At 43.0% G+C, this 19,146-nt stretch overlaps 1 protein-coding gene across 2 annotated transcripts in view; it reads left to right on the top strand.

Annotated features, from left to right (window-relative positions):
* Positions 1 to 19,146, top strand: part of SoxN (SRY-box transcription factor soxNeuro) — a 106,419-nt gene that overhangs the window by 17,184 nt on the left and 70,089 nt on the right. Inside the window, exon 3 of one of the 2 annotated variants that reach the window (XM_014362772.2) lies at positions 16,985 to 17,147. The exons of the other annotated variant lie outside the window; for it this stretch is intronic. The gene's annotated coding sequence lies outside the window, so the exon portion shown is untranslated. Of the gene's footprint in view, positions 1 to 16,984; positions 17,148 to 19,146 lie in introns of those variants that run through there. 2 annotated transcript variants of the gene reach the window in all.

Here is a 19,146-nt window from a genome sequence, read left to right as displayed (position 1 = left end):
GATTCCTTTTTGAACAAACTTTTCTAACTAACCACGTGGTCCATAAAAATATTGAATATTGAAAACACAAATTGTAGAAAGAAAAAAAAAGACTGCCCGTCACAGAAAACGAATTGTATCGTCTAACTTGGGTACACGTGCATACACACTATGAGCGTTTTTTTTGCGAATTAATTGTCACGCGCTCGCGACTTTGCTTTTACGGCGTTTGTGCCTAGAAAGTTATTGCTGCTGCAGTAAGTACACGGTTGTTTTTTATACGTACGAGTTTACGGCAAAAATGATCACGAACGAAATTGATCAGTGTACAGGTAAATTGCTTTCTTAAGAGTTGAAAAAAAAAATCAATCGCGAACTTTGTCACTTATCATTATTTTTTTATCCGTATCAAAGTGTGGAGAGCCAAAAAGTAAGCCGCAATGCAGTTCAGCTACATCTGTAAATTAAAAACATCACCGAGCAACGAGGGGCCATTGTGATATATGCGTTCTTTTTTTTTTAAACACGCCATTCTCAAAGCTCTACTACGTAACTCGAGCAACTCTTTGTGGCCATTGTGACATCATGGATCGTTGTATAAACACACGTACCTATACCTACGGTCTGTTATATCAAAACTGCTGCGTCATTTTAATTTCCAAGATAACTCGAGAGCGAGGGACAAACTTTTACTTCGAAACCAGGTCACCACCTACTTTGATACACGCAATACTGTATGGTAAAAAGTCGGCACACGCGAAATTTTGATCGACGTTGTACACAGGCACACTCCGTTACAGAGATTTAACACTCTGTAGCTAACTTTTTGCAATACTCGGATAATTATCTGTTCTTGTAGCCCCCACTCGCAAGTAATCATTCCTGTACCATATATAGAGCATCCAACTGAACAAAACAACGATAGAAACAAAACGCGACCTGCTGATACAGATACACGTATTTCAACATAGAAAATGACAAATATTTCCCGGAGAGTACAAAACACCCAAGTCATGGGAACGTGGTGTTTGTGAAAATTCGATACGTACTTTCATCAAAAAGTCGAAACATATCGCTCGGGATGGAGGGCCATTAAAAGTTACCACACGTATTTGGTAATCCAATTGGCTGATGAACAGAGTCACTGGGGCGCATTCCAGAGAAGAAACACGTGCACACCTCGAACGAACGCAGTTTCTTAAAGACCTCTCGAAACATCATTACATTCCCACACCCTCCAAAACTAAAATCTCGAGCCTGGCACTCTCGTAAAGACGATTCAGCGAGCCAACAATAAAAAAAAGGGAGCACCTCGTGACTTGTAAAGCGTAACACATAAAAATGATGTAATATACTGTACTTTAGTTCTCGGAGAAAACAGGGAGAGAGAAAAGGGATCAACAAGGGCGGCTGTATACCTCATTGTCGCTCTGCCCCACAAAGGCCCCCTCTTTATACTTACCATGTATCCAAAAGAAAAGTCAAGGCGTGCAGTAGTCGATGTACCTACAAGATGCCGTGCATCGCGTCTTTCTCCCTTATTTACTTGGACACACGGTAGCTTAGAGCCATCGAGTCAAACGAGGACACTAAACTCTCGCGTCGAAAACGCGTGGGCGTCGGAAACGTGTGTATATACATATACACAACACAACAAATCCCCGTGCGAGTAATCGAAAGAGCTCACGTGTATGCGGGTAACCGGTTTTTTTTTTTTTTTTTATATTCCTCTCACTCCTGTGATTTTTTTTCTCCGGTAGCCACGCTGGGCCTCGCTAATAACCATACATTTATAGCCGTGACGTTTATTGATTTTGCGCGCTTATCAGATATTTTCAATGAGTTTAGTTTGATAGTCAATTCTATACTTGAGATAAAAATAACAATCCTCCGGTGCGCTCGCTGTTTTTCGAAATCATCGATTTTTCTTAAGCAAAACCATCGCACAACCTCCCGCATCGTCGTGCTGATACTTACACGCATTCCAGCACTTGAAATGTATAAAGCGTCCATCTCCTACCTGAAAACACACACACACACACGTGCGTGCCCTATAATTCGCATGCATCTAAAATTCTCGCGCGTCGCGCCGGATAGAAAGAACGAGCGAGAGAGGGAGGGAGGGCACGAAACGAGAGGCAAGAGAGGATGAGCCCGTGATATCCGAACTGGTTTCCCTAGCCACAAATCATCATCCAACTGCAAGCGCAGCAGCAACGGGGAGGAAGAAAAAAAAAGGACTAATTTACGAGCGCGCGCGCACGCCGGGAATCGCGCTACATATACCTATATATACGCGTGGAATAGTAATAATAACAACAATACTACAGCCGCATATATATACGTGTATATGTGTCCATGTACAGTCGCAGGAGGGAAGTGTGAAAAATGCGAGAGAGCGTCTAGCTCCCCGACTCCCTCGAGAGGATCTCCCCAGGACTTTCACTTTTTTTTTTCTTCTCCTTCGTCGTCGTCGTAGTCTCGACGCTTTTTGGGAAAACGTTTTTTTTTTTTTCCTCCTCTTTTTAACGGGGTGGTCCACTTTACTTGGGTACCTGTGTGTACCTTGAAAAATTAGGTCGGCGCGCCGGAGCGTAGGTGAGGGTATACGTGGAAAAGTCGGGGCTGGTTGCGTGGGTCCGTGACACTTTTTAGGAAAAGCCCTGTTTTAGAAAGTTGGTGACAAAGGGATGGATACAAAGTCGCTGTTGATCTTTATCGAGGTGGCTTTTGATCGATGCCCTCCTTAATTTGGGCTCCTTGGGTCGAAAAACACATTACTACATGATTGGCCTGGGAATACGTTTTTTTTTTTTTCCCCTTTAAAATATTCAGTAGCGGAAAAATGGAAGTATATATTTAAGAACTTTTTGCTTCGAAATTCGAATGATTTAGCGCGTATGCATAAATGGATGATGTTTGGACGTCTAGGTCGTAATTATTGAGTGGGGGGGAAAAAATGTGAAGATCTCGTGCTCCGTTGGGAAAAGGGAAGAAAAATAATCGAATTCGTCCCGGAGGTCGAGTGGAAAATTTGTGTGCAATCATTAATTCTAAGACAAGTGTTTCTGACACCTGCGGTGAAATATATACATATTAGGACATACGAGTGCAGTATTATGCAAATGCGAGAACAAAGTTCGAGACGACACGCCGTTTTCATGAGATGAGCCGATGCATGTATTTATTTGTTATGCAAACCAAAAATTGAATTTAACATGCGCGCGTGTGTGTACATATGCAAAGCAAACGTCAAAAATGAAATAATTTGGCAATTTCTTGTTATCTTATGTATATGTGTTGTTGGAAGGACGAATGATTTATGCTCCAATTGAGCCCTATTTTCCAGTATTTTGGGAATCCCTTTGTGGTCGTGCTCACGTGAATAATTGCGATGAGGAGAACAAAACACTTTAAATATTCAAATAGCCACTAATGATTGGGAATTTTCGAAAATGCAACGTTGGATTATGCAAAACCACAAACTTGACCCAACGAGAAGGGTAAACCAACGTTCGGTCCTTTGCAGACAATACCCGAAAAATGAAAACACTTTTTCTTATCTTCGCATTAATCACGAAAATAATACCATCTGTCTCAAATAACCCTATTATCTCTTGAAATCCACGATAATTTCAATCAAGCACATAACCTTGGGTTGTAAAAAAAAAAAAACAACACTTAAGTGTTTCATTAAACTTCACCGCTCAGGATTTACCGTCCTGCCTCGCTATTAAAACCATAGCACAATAATAAAAGCTCTCTAGCCGTACACCTCGAACGAAGAGGCTCTCCGTAGAGATAATTTTTTTTTTTTTTTTTTTTTTTTTTATTCCTCCGCTGCTGCATGGATTTTGAAACGCGCTCGTAATTGAATTATGCAAACGCGCACGTGTGCACGGAAAAATGCGGCTTAACGATCGCGATGAAGCGTCGCGGGGAATGCACGCGAAGCCAAAAAGTAGAAAAAAAGGTAAAATCCACAAAACAATCGCCTGAGATTGACAGCTAACGACTCGGCTTTGGAATTCCAGCGTGACGACGTGCCATCGGCGGTCATCCACCGCCTTGATGCATACACACCATTTTTTCATCTCGGTGTATACACGCTGTTTATGGAAAGTACATTTTAAGAATTTTCCAATCACAGGGCTCCGAATTACCCATGGTCATCATTTGTCAGTTCCAGAGTTACTTGGCTGCCTAGAAGTTACAGCACCCACCAACTCGTTAGCCAATTCAAATAAGAGAGGGTTTCCCGTGCACGCGCAAATTTAGCTATCTCGTGGACTATAGGCAAAACTCGCGCATCGCAGAGAGAGTACATTTGTACGAGAGCTCCGTAAAATTTATCCCTCGGCGATTTTTCGAAAAATCTCGTGCAAACCGCAGCATTCCTGGGCGGGGCAGCAGTAGCAGCTATACGGCAGCAGCGGCAGTGACAGCGGCAACGCCGGTAGCTGTAAATCATTTCCCGTGGCCGCCGAGGTGGGTGTCTTGCTATATCCCCGTTCCTCTCTCTCTCTCTCTTCGCTCCTGGGATGTTATGTGCGAGGGAGAGAGCCGCAGTTGCCACCAGCATCGGCTGCTGTGCAGCAATCCCAGACACTCCTCTCTCTCTCTCTGTGGCCATAACTTGGCCCGACTGGCGAGCGCTGCACGGTTTATTGCGAATGCACACACACACGCGCGCACGGATAATCTAGATGGGATATATGGGTGGGTATCTCCTTCATTCTCCGTGCCTCCCTGTACGCGAGCTAATAAATTCCTTTTGGATTTCGCGGTCCGACCGCGTGCGCCCGGGTTATAGAGGCGTCGGTATCACGCGCGTGTGCATCGACGTTGTCATCGTGTTGGAGTCGCGGGGGGGAAATTTTCGCGCGTATTTACACGAAGGACTTGGAATGAATCTAATGGGCCTCCGTTTCGTTCTCATGGCTCGTTGTTTTGGGTTTCGGGCTTATTTGGAAGGATATAAGACACGGGTTGAGGAGACCTACTGACTTTGTTCAAATGGCAAAGTCATTCGGAGGATTTGGGGAACTTTTACCGACTTTGAGCCTAAGGGGTGTAGTTGAAATGCTCATCCGACTGCCGATGATTTTAAGAGTGTCTTGTATACAATAGTCATAACTTTGTCAAAACTTTGCTGGAAAAACAAGGGGACATGATGAAACAAAGTCGAAAACAGTAGATGCGAAAATCCATGCTCCGTACCACCATCTCGACTAATCGTCGGGCCAAGATGTGCCCAAGTGTACGCCAAGAGAAGAAGAGTGTAAAAAAAAGTAGCAGTGGGTGATTCATTTGCCTCGTGTCTGTGCCCCACGCGACCGCGGAGACGAGCAACAAACATCAGCATCAGCAGGCCTAAAAGCACTCGTGCCTCCGTGTATTTGTGCTCTTCTCGCTATACTTTGGTCTGTAAGGTTGCGTTTTTACACGTGTCAAGCGAAACGTTTCAAGTGCCCACTCGATGATTCACGCTAGGATCTCCTTCTTTTTTCGTCTCTCGAGCTTGGCCATCACCACCGACGTAACCATTATCGTCGTCATCATCTTGCGTCTCGAGCTCGTGTTGCCCGGCTCTCGATCAAATTTCGATCCCGGCGTCGTATAGCGGGTGTACAAGGTGTGACGCAAACCGCGTCTTCGTGTGCATTTCCGTCACATATATGTATATATATATATAAATATATATGTGTGTTTAATCAACAACCAATCGAACAATCATTTTGTAACCCTACGTTTATGTATAAATAATTTAATCTCATACTGATTCGGCTGTATAATCTACATATTATTTCGGCGCAAAGCCAACAATGGCAGTCCCGATGTACTTTTTTGCTCCATCACGCGTACACAAATTTTGGCCCACGATCGAGGCATCAATCACGGGCATCTCGGAATATTTCGTGGTTTTTTGCGCCTCTTGAACACTCGACCGCGTCCCGGAGGTCAGACGTATCCGACTCGTCACTCGAGGAGATGCGGCCTTGGACGAGTCGAACTCTCCCGCAGCTCTCCCGAGCAATTTGACCAGAAAGGAGGGAAAGAGAGGCAGCCTCCGATGTGTGTGTAACAACACAGATTCGGTGTTTGCTCGCTCGGTCGGACGTGGCTGTTGTAATTAAATGTTTGAAGGCGAATCTCCTTCGCGTTATGGGCACGGGACGGAGCGTGATGTGTGCGACCGTTGAGTTTTTTCCGCAATAGTTGAAAAATATCAGCTGGTCGTACGCAAGTGGGCATTTTTAAACTTACCCATACGTACCAATTTTTTTTTTTTTTTTTTCTCTCTTGTGCACACATCGTTCATTCCGCATCGTTGAAACCACGTCTGTATTTATGAAAATTCAATCACCAGCAAAATTGTCCGATTGCACTTCGTAGAAGGATACACGTGGTAAATGTCGTTTTCTGGAAAGCGAGTAAAGATAATTTAAGAGACAGGGGCAAAAACTCGATGTTTCAGGCTGGAGACGAACGCAATTAGAGTTTGCCTTGCATATACGTGCATGCACGAATATATATATATACATATATGTGTACAGTGGCCAAAGGATGGGCCGAACAAACACTTGCGAGAAACGTGGCTTCGCCAAGTTCTGCGAAAACTCGACAAGATATCGTATATACTCAGCCGACTTTACGGCGATTCGGAATGACTTGATGATTTTTGTAGGTGTACCGCACTTCCGTCACCGAAAACCCCCCCCGATCTAGCGGCAATCGATGGGTACTGTAGTCTCACTCGTCGCACCCCAGCGAACGAGAGCCCCTTCGGTCATTAAAATAAGCACGCACATGCCTCATGGCGTATTATTAAAAATGCCAATCGTACAGGTTACTGTATAAGTGCAGTGCAGTAAAATAAATCAAGTCTGGATGATGGCTCATCATTACAATGACAATGGGGACGCGTGAACGTGACGCGGGGGAGGAAAAGCCGCGGGACGCGCGCCTCAATTCGTTAGTCGGATTTAGTGGTTGTTGCATCGCATCGTCGACGCACATGTGTACGGCGGCCCGAATTTAATTGAAATTCCCGCCGAGAGATCGCATACCTTCGGAGGGGGGAGGGGGCTCTTGTTTTTTGTTCCTTCCCCCTTGTCTTTAAATTTTTTTTTTCCTCCCCGACGAGCTGGATTTTATTGGTGATTACGCTAAGGCGATTTTGATTGACCTTTGTGTCGTGCGTGCCCGGTACTTATTTCGATCCGACTCCCATTCGTGCGTGTGGTGTTGAATTCAATGGATTTAGGTGGTTACTATCGCACTGGGCTAATTTTCAGGTGATTATGTCCTCAATAGTAATATTGCACACCATTATACGAATGTCTAGCTAGGACTATACGTTGGATCTTTGTACGTAATCTTTCATCATCCGTTTGCCATGGTTTCTTCCATAGAAGCTTTTATTTGTTTCTGTTAATAATATGAAGTTATATTATGATTAAATATTAATAGTTATTTTTGGTTCATAGAAAAAATATTCTAAAATCTTGAATCACTGAAAAAAAATGCACACATGTGAGGTGAGAAATAATTTTATTAGGGCATTACTCTTTTGTATAATTCTTATGACAGGTAAGAGTTTACGACATCACAAATTGAGGTAAAGATATTGACAGTCTTAGGTAACAAAGAGCTAGTTTAAATTTCTGTTCAAACGTAACTTGGTGTAATTTCCTGGCAACTTGGAACAATCATTTTTTTCAATCCAACTTAGTGGCGTTACTGATCACGTCATCTTTTCTATCCAAACCTAGCAAACTAACATTATAAAAATCCAAAGTCTAACTGTTTTACGGCTGTATGATATACAAGACACAATACTGCCAACTTCCATGACGATATCAGCCAAATGAGATTAGTTAATTAAATTATTTTCTCTGCTAAAAATATCCACCTTGACTGGTTTGATTGCACAAACAAAATATAAAAAAAAATATACCTCTTCAGAGCATAAAAAAAAAAAAAATACTCCTTGTGTCACATATATGTAAGGTGATTCGGGTGCATCGACCACGCGTTGCAGGTGAATTTGGTCGTAAAAAGAAAGAATTCTCGTACAGAAAAGAAAGCCGTGTACCAATTGTTACTCAAATATACCGAAATGCTCATTTGTACGGATACTGCAATACCCACACGTTACCTTACCCCCTCGACGGGGTCAACAACAACGAGAATAACAAACAAACAAAAAACCCGAGTAGCTGAATCAGTAAAGCAAAGTGGCTTTGTCGACGGCTTTGCTTGAAAATTGAATAAGAGCCCCACCGTTTAACGGCAAATTCGGCGCTGGCGCCTCCACTCCGCTTCATTCTTTCCATATATATAACTATAAACTCGTATACGGGCGCAAGAGAGGACTCATTGTTACGAATTCCCATTCATCAAATTCAAATGCGGTCTTTTTGTCGCGTGTGTGCTTTAAACACGCGCGCCTCCTCTCCCGCTCTTTTCTTCGTGCACGTGGGGTCTTCTTTCTTTTTACGAGCGGGAAACACTTTGCCAATATTATTACTCGGTTGTAGAGTGCCGCGTGCTGTTGGCGGCTTTGTTGTTGTTGATGGGAAATCTGATCTGGAAGATTTAGACGGGGCTGCGCTGCGGTTGATTCAGAAGGCAACTTACCGACTTTTATCGTACATTCTACCTTGTCGACAAACCATTGTTATTTATTATCGTATGCGTACAAAAGTGTGCACAAATTGCAGGATGTTGGTTGAGGTATTATCTATTGTTAGAAAGATTTTGGAGGAAAAGTAACTGCTATGACTTTTCGATGCAAAATTTTTTTTTCAAGTGTTGCTTTTAATTTTTTTTTTTTTTTATTTTTTTACACTTACGTAGTGCTCCAACAAAATTTAATTACTATGGGTTACTGTGGGATTAAAAACTATTTTATTCATACCAATAAATAATAGCTGTATTTTTTGGATAAGGTGTAGATCGTATTTTGAAGGTCGGCACATCCAGTCCTCCTAAAGTTACTAACAATGACCAAAGTTTTTTTTCTTAACAATACTATTTTTAACGATTAAATTTTAAATCAATGTGTAACACCAGCATTTACTATGCTTGTTTTGATGATTATTTCAATGATGAATTTATTAATTTACTTGCTATTTTCAAGCAGCATAGTAAATTGTATATTGCAAAAAGTCACCTAATGTACAATTAATGTCGAAACGAATATTTTGTATATTTTATTTCACTGTGCCCGACTAAGTTCTTTAGACCAAGTATCCTTAGTCCTAATTCAACAAAATTTCTTTTATTCACGGGATATTTCCGTACATCGATGGGCTAACGAAATTTCAAGTTTGTAAACGCATCATTAATTTCTTAATCGGTGCAAAATAATAAAAAAAGGTCACTCACTTATTACCCTTATAGCATCGCGATTTTTTCCGAGCGCGCTTCTCTCAATGTACCAGTGAAAAAATGAAAAATAAAAATAAAGCCTGCTAATATGTAGGACACGGTTTTATACCTTTTTTTTCTCTTCTAATTAAAAATTTTTTTCCATCCCCGTGTTTCCGTTTTTCTTCGCATAAGTACGCCTGATATGTTTTTCAAGTGCCTGTATTTTGTTTAAATTTCACTCTTACTTGTTTTTAAAACCAGGGCGTTATTTTTTTTTTTTTACCTCCAAATTAAATTTTTCACAGCTCATTTGCATCTTTATTTGGAGCACGGATTACCGCAGAGTGTATCTGTTGGTCGGATGAAAAAACATATTGCATTGAGCCAGGCAACATTTCATTATGCGCTTAACATATTTTTTTTTCAACGAGGTAGCACATCGATTTTCGGTTTTTTTTTTTTTTTTTTTTTTTCATCAGCCCTCCAAACATCCGCCAGAGCGAATTTTCAACCATCATCAACCAACAATTTGCATCGGCCAATATTGAAAAAAAAAAAAAAAAAAAAAACCCACCTCCAAGCTGAGAGACAGTTTTCGCCGAGCTGTAATTAACCACCGCGCACTCGACGGCTGAAAAACCTACGCGCTGTATAAAACCCCTGGAAAAGTGGGGGAAAACGTAAACATATATATATATATATTTCTTTTTTTTTATTTGAAACAGAGAAGACACACTCTGCAAGTCCCCGCGTCAGCCATTACTCGTCTCTCGCCCACTCGAGAGCTGCGCTCGCAACTTCGAAGTACTCGAGAGCTACCCGAGCGTTAATTAGTGCCAGAGGTTGCAGAGCGACGAGCGATTATATCGTGCCGGGGCACATCATCGCTACGATAATTAATTGGACGCCCGTACAAGCATCGGTTAATCGTTACACGCGTATTATACTGCACGCTCGTTCACTCGGAAAAGAGGAGCGCGGCGCTCGTACGTTTGTGTATAATATGCACACGCATTGTCGATCCAGGGATTCGTATTATAGCGCAGGGAAGACGCGGAAACTCGTCCCGAGCGTAAGCAATATTTATACAATCCATGAATCGCGTAATTGCTCGCTCGAACGATTGTCGCGAATAAGAACCTCTACTCCTTCGTTCCGCAGGTACTCCTTGGGTGTAATCCTTTTATTTATTTTTTTTTTTTTGAACCAAGCGACGTTTATTTTCCCGTAGGTTGTGGGTACCATGAAATCACTGCCGTGGATTTACAGCGTATAATTGGATGCTCCTCTAGGAATTATTAATAAGAGGACGATGTCATTTTTCCCCCTGACTAACGGAGAGCCGTGCTTTTTCCGTACATTTGTTGTGAAACGACTCGTTTTCAGTTGCATCGGGATGAATAAGTAAAATCTCCCGGTATACAACAAATGGCTCGTTATACAGAGTCGATGGGAGGAGGAAAAAAAAACAAAAAAATTAATATCCCTCGACCAATGATGCACCGCGCAACAACGAAAATTTTCCTTATCGTCGCTCGCGCATACTACTCGATGGGAAAAGGCAAGTACTCGTGCACGAAACGAGGGACAACGAGAGAAAAGCCGGCGAGCCGGGAAAGAAATAAAACGAGGACGTCGAGAGCAGACGCGAAAAGTCGGCATGTATATATAGCGACGGGGAGGGAAGTGCTCGAGCTTAAGTGCGGGCCGAGCAAAACTGTCGGGAGACGAGAGACAGCTAGGAGGAGGAGCGCCAACCGCAGCGTAGCACAGGCATAGGTTGCTACACGCGCGTTGGCGCGTAGGCGTTCGAGGGGGTGGGGTGTGGGGTGTATATATCTATGCGGGATGGCTGAGAGCCAATTGCAAAATGCAAATAGCCAAGGCGGGAAATCGGCCTGTCTTCGAAAAAGAGTCGCTTGTTTGCGTTTAATTTACGGCAATGCATAATTAGCCGGACGACGATGGGACGTGGCCCTTGGGACGAGTGGCTGGTACGGTGATGGAGTGTACGGCTGTTTGCGTACCGAGTAGGTACACGGTGAGGACGATTTGCTCACTTTTACGCCAAAGATCGGCGTTTTCTTTTTTCTTTTGTTGGTTCGCAAAGCGGAGATGCGCATACGCGTAACGAGATGGGTTTCTCGCTATCTTTTTCGCTACTTGCAAATCTTTCGGGCCCTGCTATTGCCGAAGACGCTGGTTGTTGTAGGTTTTTCAAGGCAATATCAATTCGCGCAGGGATTTGTAGGTACTCTTACTGCAGAGGATAATTCGTGAGATTTTACTTGTGTTTGAGTAGTAATGTGACCTTCCAATTATTTTTACTATTTAATTGCTGGACAGTACACTCAGTAAAAATTACTGTACTTGCTATGATAAAGTAAAAATATTGTGTACAAACTGTATCAGATTGCCATATTCCTGTGCAGTAAATTGTGTAACCTATTTATTCTCTCAGAATTGTTTAAGTTTGTGTGATAAACCGTGTAAAAATCCTGTCTGGTAACTAAAAAACCCTTTTTTAACTAATATTCGCTAATTTTTGTAAAGTATGAAAGAGTTATTATTGTTATGGCAAAAAACCAATTTAAAAAATGTAAGACACATCTCAAAGTTATGCATTTTAAAAATAGCAGTGGTGTGTTGACGTACTACACTGATCTTATGATTCCGCCGTTTACTTCTCATTGTGCGAATCAACAATGCATCGTACAATGATCCTTGCGGCACTTTAATTGTATTAGTGTGCAACGATATAACAACGTATCACCAAAGTACAATCGGTTGGATTATTTTTAAACTGTATAGCACATTCACCGACTGCAACGACAGTTAATGATACAGTTATCAACTTTTTGTGCAAAAATAACAATAATTTTCGCAAAGGCGTGGCTAATTGCGAATCTTTCTTTTTTCCGGGAAGTAGATTCTCAAAAATATTGATAAAAGTTACGACTCGGATGTAACGTTTACTTTTCGACCCGAATGTTTGCCGAGCTGCTGGAGAAATAGTTTTTCTGCCACATCGCGTATCTCGTTTTTATTCTCCCGCCCAACTTATTAGCGCTCGAAGCGAGAACCAGTCGAGCAGGACGCGATTGACCGCGGGACCAATAAAAACGAAAGTGAGTCTTTTCGCGCGATAAAACTTTATTTAATAATCCAGTGGCGTTTCTTTCCTTTTGCTGCAGCGAGAGGTGTCGCGTGTAATATTGCATGAATCACGACACCTTTGTGTTTGCTTTTGTTGTGTCGAATTCTTTTTTTTTTTGAGTCGGGCACATTTCTCGGCTTCGTTACAGGGGGTTGCGATATATTTAATCTTTCGACTTAATTCTGACACGGGGAAATATTGATTCGACATTTCAATCATAATTCAATAATCCGAGTTTGCCGTGCATGCAGTAGATCACAAATGCAAAAACATCCCCAATTAGCGCATACCACGCCGACCGCCAATCCTGTACACAGGATGGCATGTCAAACTTCATAGTCGTCGTTGTACGTCATAACCCGATATCTCGTAAAACAAGCTCGCTTGCACCCTTTGGCCGCTCCAAACAAAGCACATCCGTGAAAGCAAAACTAAAACGACAGCCTCTCTCTTCCCCTGTACTTTTTTTTATATTCCTTGTTATATAATTAAACCGACGGAAAAAACTGATTTACCGATTTACCGATGATGATCCGGACGGTATGGGCATTAAATGTTGCCCCGGCGTTGTCTTGGGGGGTCATCAAACTGCACCGGAGAAGTTGCACGGGGATGCCGCCGCGGCTCTTGACTAATTGGGTACGCGCTAACGATCGCCCGCTAAAACAATGCCTGGCCCATAAATCCTCCGGACCCGTACCTCCTCCTCTCTTTCTGGCTTGGCTCCACTGCACCCATACGTGTATAGGTATATGCTTACGCATCGCTGAGGTCAGCGTGCAACCTGGTCCTCCCCGACATGTGCGATCTTATTTATTGTTCGACACTATATAACAATACAGGATGGTTTGCGGCTCATTTTGTATTTAGAATCAATCCCACGGCCAGAGTTCAATGACAACTCGTCACGAGACGTAGTTCTACAAACAAAGTTTTCACAAATTTACGAGAAAACCTTATCTTCCCTGTGTATTTCTCATTATAAATTCGCGTCTCCGTGATCGTGTAATTATATATACAGACCTATAGCAATTTTTTTTTTTTTTTTTTTTTACCTCGGCGTATTAGTGTTTTCAGCACCGTAATTATCCTTCGGTGCGTCCGAATAATCGATCCGAGCCCTCCTCGTCGATTAAATCCGCTCACGTATAGAAATATTCGCGCAAACCCACGTGCTCGGAGTACATGATGAAGCCACACTACGTACAAGTATATACCCATACCATTTCCATTATCGTCGTATACAAAGGAAGAAAAAGGAAAGTTCTCCGGTTCCGCGACAGCTAATAAATACCCATCGCCCATGGAGACATCACGCCTTTGACCGAGAGAGGGAAAAAATGTATCCCCGTAACCTACGCAACATACTTGGATCCCATCTCAACTCGGCGTATCCCGAGAGCAAGCAAAAGTGGACGGAAGTTGCAGGTGGAGTGTAACCGAGAGCCGCACCACATCGCACATTAGCCTCGGGTAGGAGCCAGCTCTCCCACTCTCGCGGCCACACACGGGAAATCCGAAACCTCCCCTCGACAAGTTGTGTCTATACGCAAACACCTACGGGTCAACGCCCCCCCCTTGCTTTTCCGAGGACTCTCGTCACCGTCATCTCCATCGTGGTCGTTCCGTGTGTGTACACACCGGCCACCGCGGGGTTACTTATCGGGCAGGTTTACCGGAAACACTGCACCGATGCCACATCGGGTCTCGGGTGTCGACGTCGCGTGGCGACGGACCTTCCGCCACACTTTTTAACATTTCATTACTGCGTCGTACGGGCATCGGTGTAAGCGTACACTACGAAGAAGCACAAGGATAAGGAGGAGGCTATAATAGCTCTCTTTCGGGGAAGTAAACGCTGCGTGATGGCCGGCTCCCTCCGTTTCTCCTTACGAGACGCTCTTCGATCGGAAATGTCCATCTGACCACGTGCCGCTGATTTCTCCGCATGAGATTAATGCATCATTATGTACGGTACATTATACCTGTAAGAGGCTGCACGCCTCCTTTGTCTCTCGTCCCTTTTGCCTCTGTATGCGTGTACAGGCTTGCGGTTAATGCTCGTATATATGTATATATACCTTTGTGCGGCACACATGCGTGGCGGTGACGCGAGGATCGAATTTATTAGTCTTTCCCTCCCCCCCTCCTCCTTATTTACATTAATCGCTACAGCTCATTGTCGATTGTTTGCTCAATGCGCGCGCGTCGTGGATGATTCAGGTTTTTAAACATAGATTTTGGGGTTTTTCTTGTAGGTGATATGAATATGATCATTATTTTAAAAGTTATTAAAAAAAACAAGTGTCGGTTTGATCGTGAAAACCTACACGATCATGGCATATGACACACGAACCGCGTGTACCTGAATGACGACCACAACATGACGTTTCTCCCGTCCTACATCCCCCTCTTCCCCCCCCCCTACGAGTGAAGAAAGACTTCAATGTAACAGCCCCTAATCGTCGCTGCCAATGACATCGATATTCCTACGCTCTTCCAAAAACACGCATCATCGACACTTGAAAAGACCAAAAAAAAAAAAAAAAAAAAAAAAACAACCCCCCCACGGTTTGGTATTGCAAAAAGAAAAAGAAAAAGTATCGACATCAAAGTCATCCCGAATCGTCCGTCACCCGTGGGTAGGAGCGAGCGGGGCTTTTATATTTGCATCGTCGATCAAAAGCGAGCGAGAGAGTGTGTATGTATTTTCATAGAATACGAAATTATTAAATGATCGGCCCTCCACGGCATGACGCGTGACTTTGAAGGCAGATGACTCAAGCGCGTGCAGGATAGGTGTTAACTGCCCAGTCACGGTGCAAGTGTTCGAAAGGTTCCGAACGTGCCGGCCGATCTGTTGTGCCAGTACTTATACCGTGTATACGCTTCGGGAAAAGAGATAGAGGGTGCTTTTGCGCGCGCAAGTGACGACGTACGTGGGGTCCTTCCTTTTTTTCTTCTTCTCCTCCGACTCTTTGGTTCCTTTTTTTTTGTTTTGGATTTTTACGAACGCGTGCGCCGAATTGTCCTGGTGGCCAGGTTGTTGACGTCCAACCCTTCCCCCCCCCCCTGACGAATACGTATTCAACTGGCGGTGAGCCATTGCGTCGCTGTTTCTTTGTTGCAAGCAGCAAGTCGCACTTTTTACCTCCTCCTCGGGTAATTATTGTTGCGTGGATTTTTCGGAAAAGACATCCAAGCACACCTGACTCGCGTAGATCCAAGAGAAAGTTTGCTTTAATTAATGAAGATGAAAAAAAAATGGAGATGGTTTGATCCGTGAAATGCAGATCTATCAACAATATTTGTTTCGCCGATTGTGGGCAAATAAGTCCTTTTCCCACATTATAAATAGTAATTTCTATTTATCAAATGTTAAACGGGGCTAAGTTAAAAATTTTGTTAATTCGACTGGTAGTAAACTATGATGTAGATATACCTACATTATATAACGAGATAAAGCAATTTTCATTTTGTAGTCCAATCACAGCAGTGTACCAGAGTCGACAGATTCGTTTTCCCTTCTTCATGTCGATCCAAGTGTTTTCCGGCTCTTTCTTCCTTCCATCAGCTCGTGCATAAAAGGTACACGCTCGGTCCTCCCTTTTTTTTGTTCTTCCTCCCTCTTTTGACTTTCTCGATAATACGCGTGCGTGCCCCTTCATAATCTCCTACGTGTCTCAACTGCCAAGGCTCGCGTTATTCTCTCGGTCTTTTTTTTTTTTTTACTTTACAATTTCTTTTTTTTTTTTTTTTTTTTTTTTTTTTTTAACAGCACGTAATGCGCGAACACGGGAGATGTCGTGTCGTATGGCTCCTTCCGGGATCGGAACCACGAGATCGGTTTTTACGTCCATGTGTGCAGGTATACGGTTGAGCGAGAAATTATGCAACGCAGTGCAAACTATTGAATTATCGCTCGTTTGTGGGTGTATCTGGGAAATCAGTGAAAAAATTTAGACCAATGATCCAAGTTACTCATGCGTGTTTTAAACATTTTTTTGCATTTAAAAAAAATACTTAGCACTTTATTGTTAACCAAATATTGATCCAGCTCTATCGAAATGAACATTTTTTTTTTTTTTTTTTTTTTTGATAAAAAAAAACAAAATTAATACTGGAACGCAACATGACGCAAAATTATGTGCCTTAAAACTTCGAGAGAAACTTCTCTACCTCTCACTGTGTCAATTCATTAGATCTGGTCAAATAGTTTTATCATCGATCGGATTGGTTATAAAATTTTTATTACCATTGTTGTTGTGAATTTCATAAAAAACAGAAATTTCGCATTACAAACGCGTACTTTCACACGAAACTTAGATTTACGGTGATAGCGAACAGGTGCGCAGGCGAGAATTATAATCGACAGATGTTGCTGAATAAATATAAAAGTCAATATTTTTTTATGATTGCCTTTTTTGACGATGCCGATTATTAATTATGATTATTTTTTTTTTGTTTCAGGTAAGCACGTGTTCTAAGATCTCTTCACATCTTCGACGGCTTGGTAAAATCGCACCTAAAAGTATACAACTTAACAATTGAATTTAAATACGTGCTCCAACACTTGACATTTCGGAATTTATCGTAACTGCGAACACGTCAAAAAACTACCTTCAAATTGCACACCGCATTAAAACCAGAGGGACCCACAGCTGAGGAGGCCTCCTTATCTCGCAAAATCATCGTTCGTCGAACCAATAATTCTTCAAAAAGATAAAAACTCCGTAGCGTCGGCAAATTTAGTATCGATGCAAAAAACAATCGATCTCGGGAGGAAAAAAAAATGAAACAAGTGCCCCGAGGCAAACATGAATCGCGAGCGCAGATTCGCCCGTACTGTGCATACACGGTACCTGTCGTCGGGCTCCTTTCCATCAGATGCGTGCGTCGGAATACACTCGCATGTAGAAACGGAGATACGGTGGGTGCGCCCACCACTGTCGTGCACACCGCTTCGCCGCGGCCACCGTGACCGAACCTCACGTCGCTGTGTATGTCGGCGCTCACCTGCTGGTATATATGTGTGTGACTTTGCGTTAAATACTGTGGAAGGTACATACACACGGGGGCACGGTAATGATGGTGTTGTTCCGAGCGCAGGGGGACGGTGACGCGCCTTCAAACGTCCGTCACGTGTGATTGCATTTGTTATGCTCGAGGTCCGCGGGAAGGTGATTTAATTGTCGCATGCTCTCGTCAGTAGGTACAAAGTTTTTTGTCCTTACCGCGGAAATTTTTCGAGAGCAACCTGGATACTTTTTGAAACTTTTGCAAAGAAAATCAATTTGTCCACTCTCGCCGTGTAAAAATCTACATGTGCGTATATGTATATAAACGAATGAAACAGGTTGGGGTAAAAAAAAACATACGTCAAGCTGCCACGTGCTCTTACACACGTATTTATGTGCTCGTTGTACGTATACTACTTGCGTAATTGAAACTCCCGCGTGTATGTGTCCGTGTCGTGTTCTCCGGGGAAACGGAATACGCAATCTCCGCCGCGGGCTTTTCGCGACCTGCAGCCGGTTCTAGGCGGCTCTGCAGCCGCAGTTTTTCGTTGCGAGTGTTCATCATTTGTCCTTGATGTTGCACCAATGAAAAATTGTTAAATCCCGCGAAAAGTTTTGAGATTATTCTTGAAAAAGTGCACGCAAAAAAAAAACTGTACAGTTGGCCGCGAATTTAACCGCGGAAAATCTTTTCCCCGGGTTGGTGGCGTTTGTTGATTCGTTCGCCCCACCAGCTATGCCCTTATATATACATACCAGTGTGCACTAGCGAGATTTCAGGTGTATATAGGTGTAGCCCACGGCTCGTACCGCCGCGCGCCTTTCCGCTCCCCGACTATAAATTCATAAACTACCAGACTTCAAAACTCTCTCGGAGGCTGAACGACGCCGAGGACCAAGTTCGTACACATGTATATAGTATGCGTATATGTACTCGTTCACCTCGAGGCTCCGTATAGCCCGAGCTTTCCTCGGCTCTTTAGCTCCGCTGGCGTTATACAGCTTAGAAATAAGTTGTGCCGCACAGGAAGAGAAGAGAGAGAGAGTTCCCAGAGTCCCGATGAATTCGCCAGCAGTTGCCCCAAGAAACTCGCAGCCAACCTTCTCCTCATCTCTCTCGACTCGCTTTTTTTTATTATTTTTTGTTTGCTCCCTCCTCATTTTGTCCACTTTTTTCCCTCTCTGCTACTCCAAGTACTAATTTAAAAAAAAAAAAAAAAAAATACCCCACCTCACTCGATAGTACATACACGACTCTCGTGCTTCGCTAGCCGAGCACGTAAAGTTTTTCCTGCGCCCCCGCGGATTATCGAAATAGTATACCTGTATGTGTGTAATAAGTACGCTGTACATGTATAACACATAGTGTTATTTTGCAAGAGTTGCTTAACCGATGTACATTGAAGATCAACGAAATCGATTGCTTTAATTTTGACGAGTCGTGAAAAGGAAAATTGGTGATCCTTGGACTTTTTTTTTATTTATTATGATCAGGTCAATCTTCAGGTGTAATCTTCCGGAAAGATATCCAGGACACGTAGTACATTTTCGTAGTACAAAGCTTGGATAAACATCATCGGAGAAAGCTTCTCATTACCATTGAATCACCCTCCC

This window comes from Copidosoma floridanum, unplaced genomic scaffold (genome assembly GCF_036245765.1).
Source record: "Copidosoma floridanum isolate Cflo_tuat_1 unplaced genomic scaffold, Cflo_Japanese_pri ptg000032l, whole genome shotgun sequence".
NCBI lineage: Eukaryota > Metazoa > Arthropoda > Insecta > Hymenoptera > Encyrtidae > Copidosoma > Copidosoma floridanum.
Note: the sequence above shows the minus strand (reverse complement) of the source record. Positions and strands in the feature narration are given on the sequence as shown.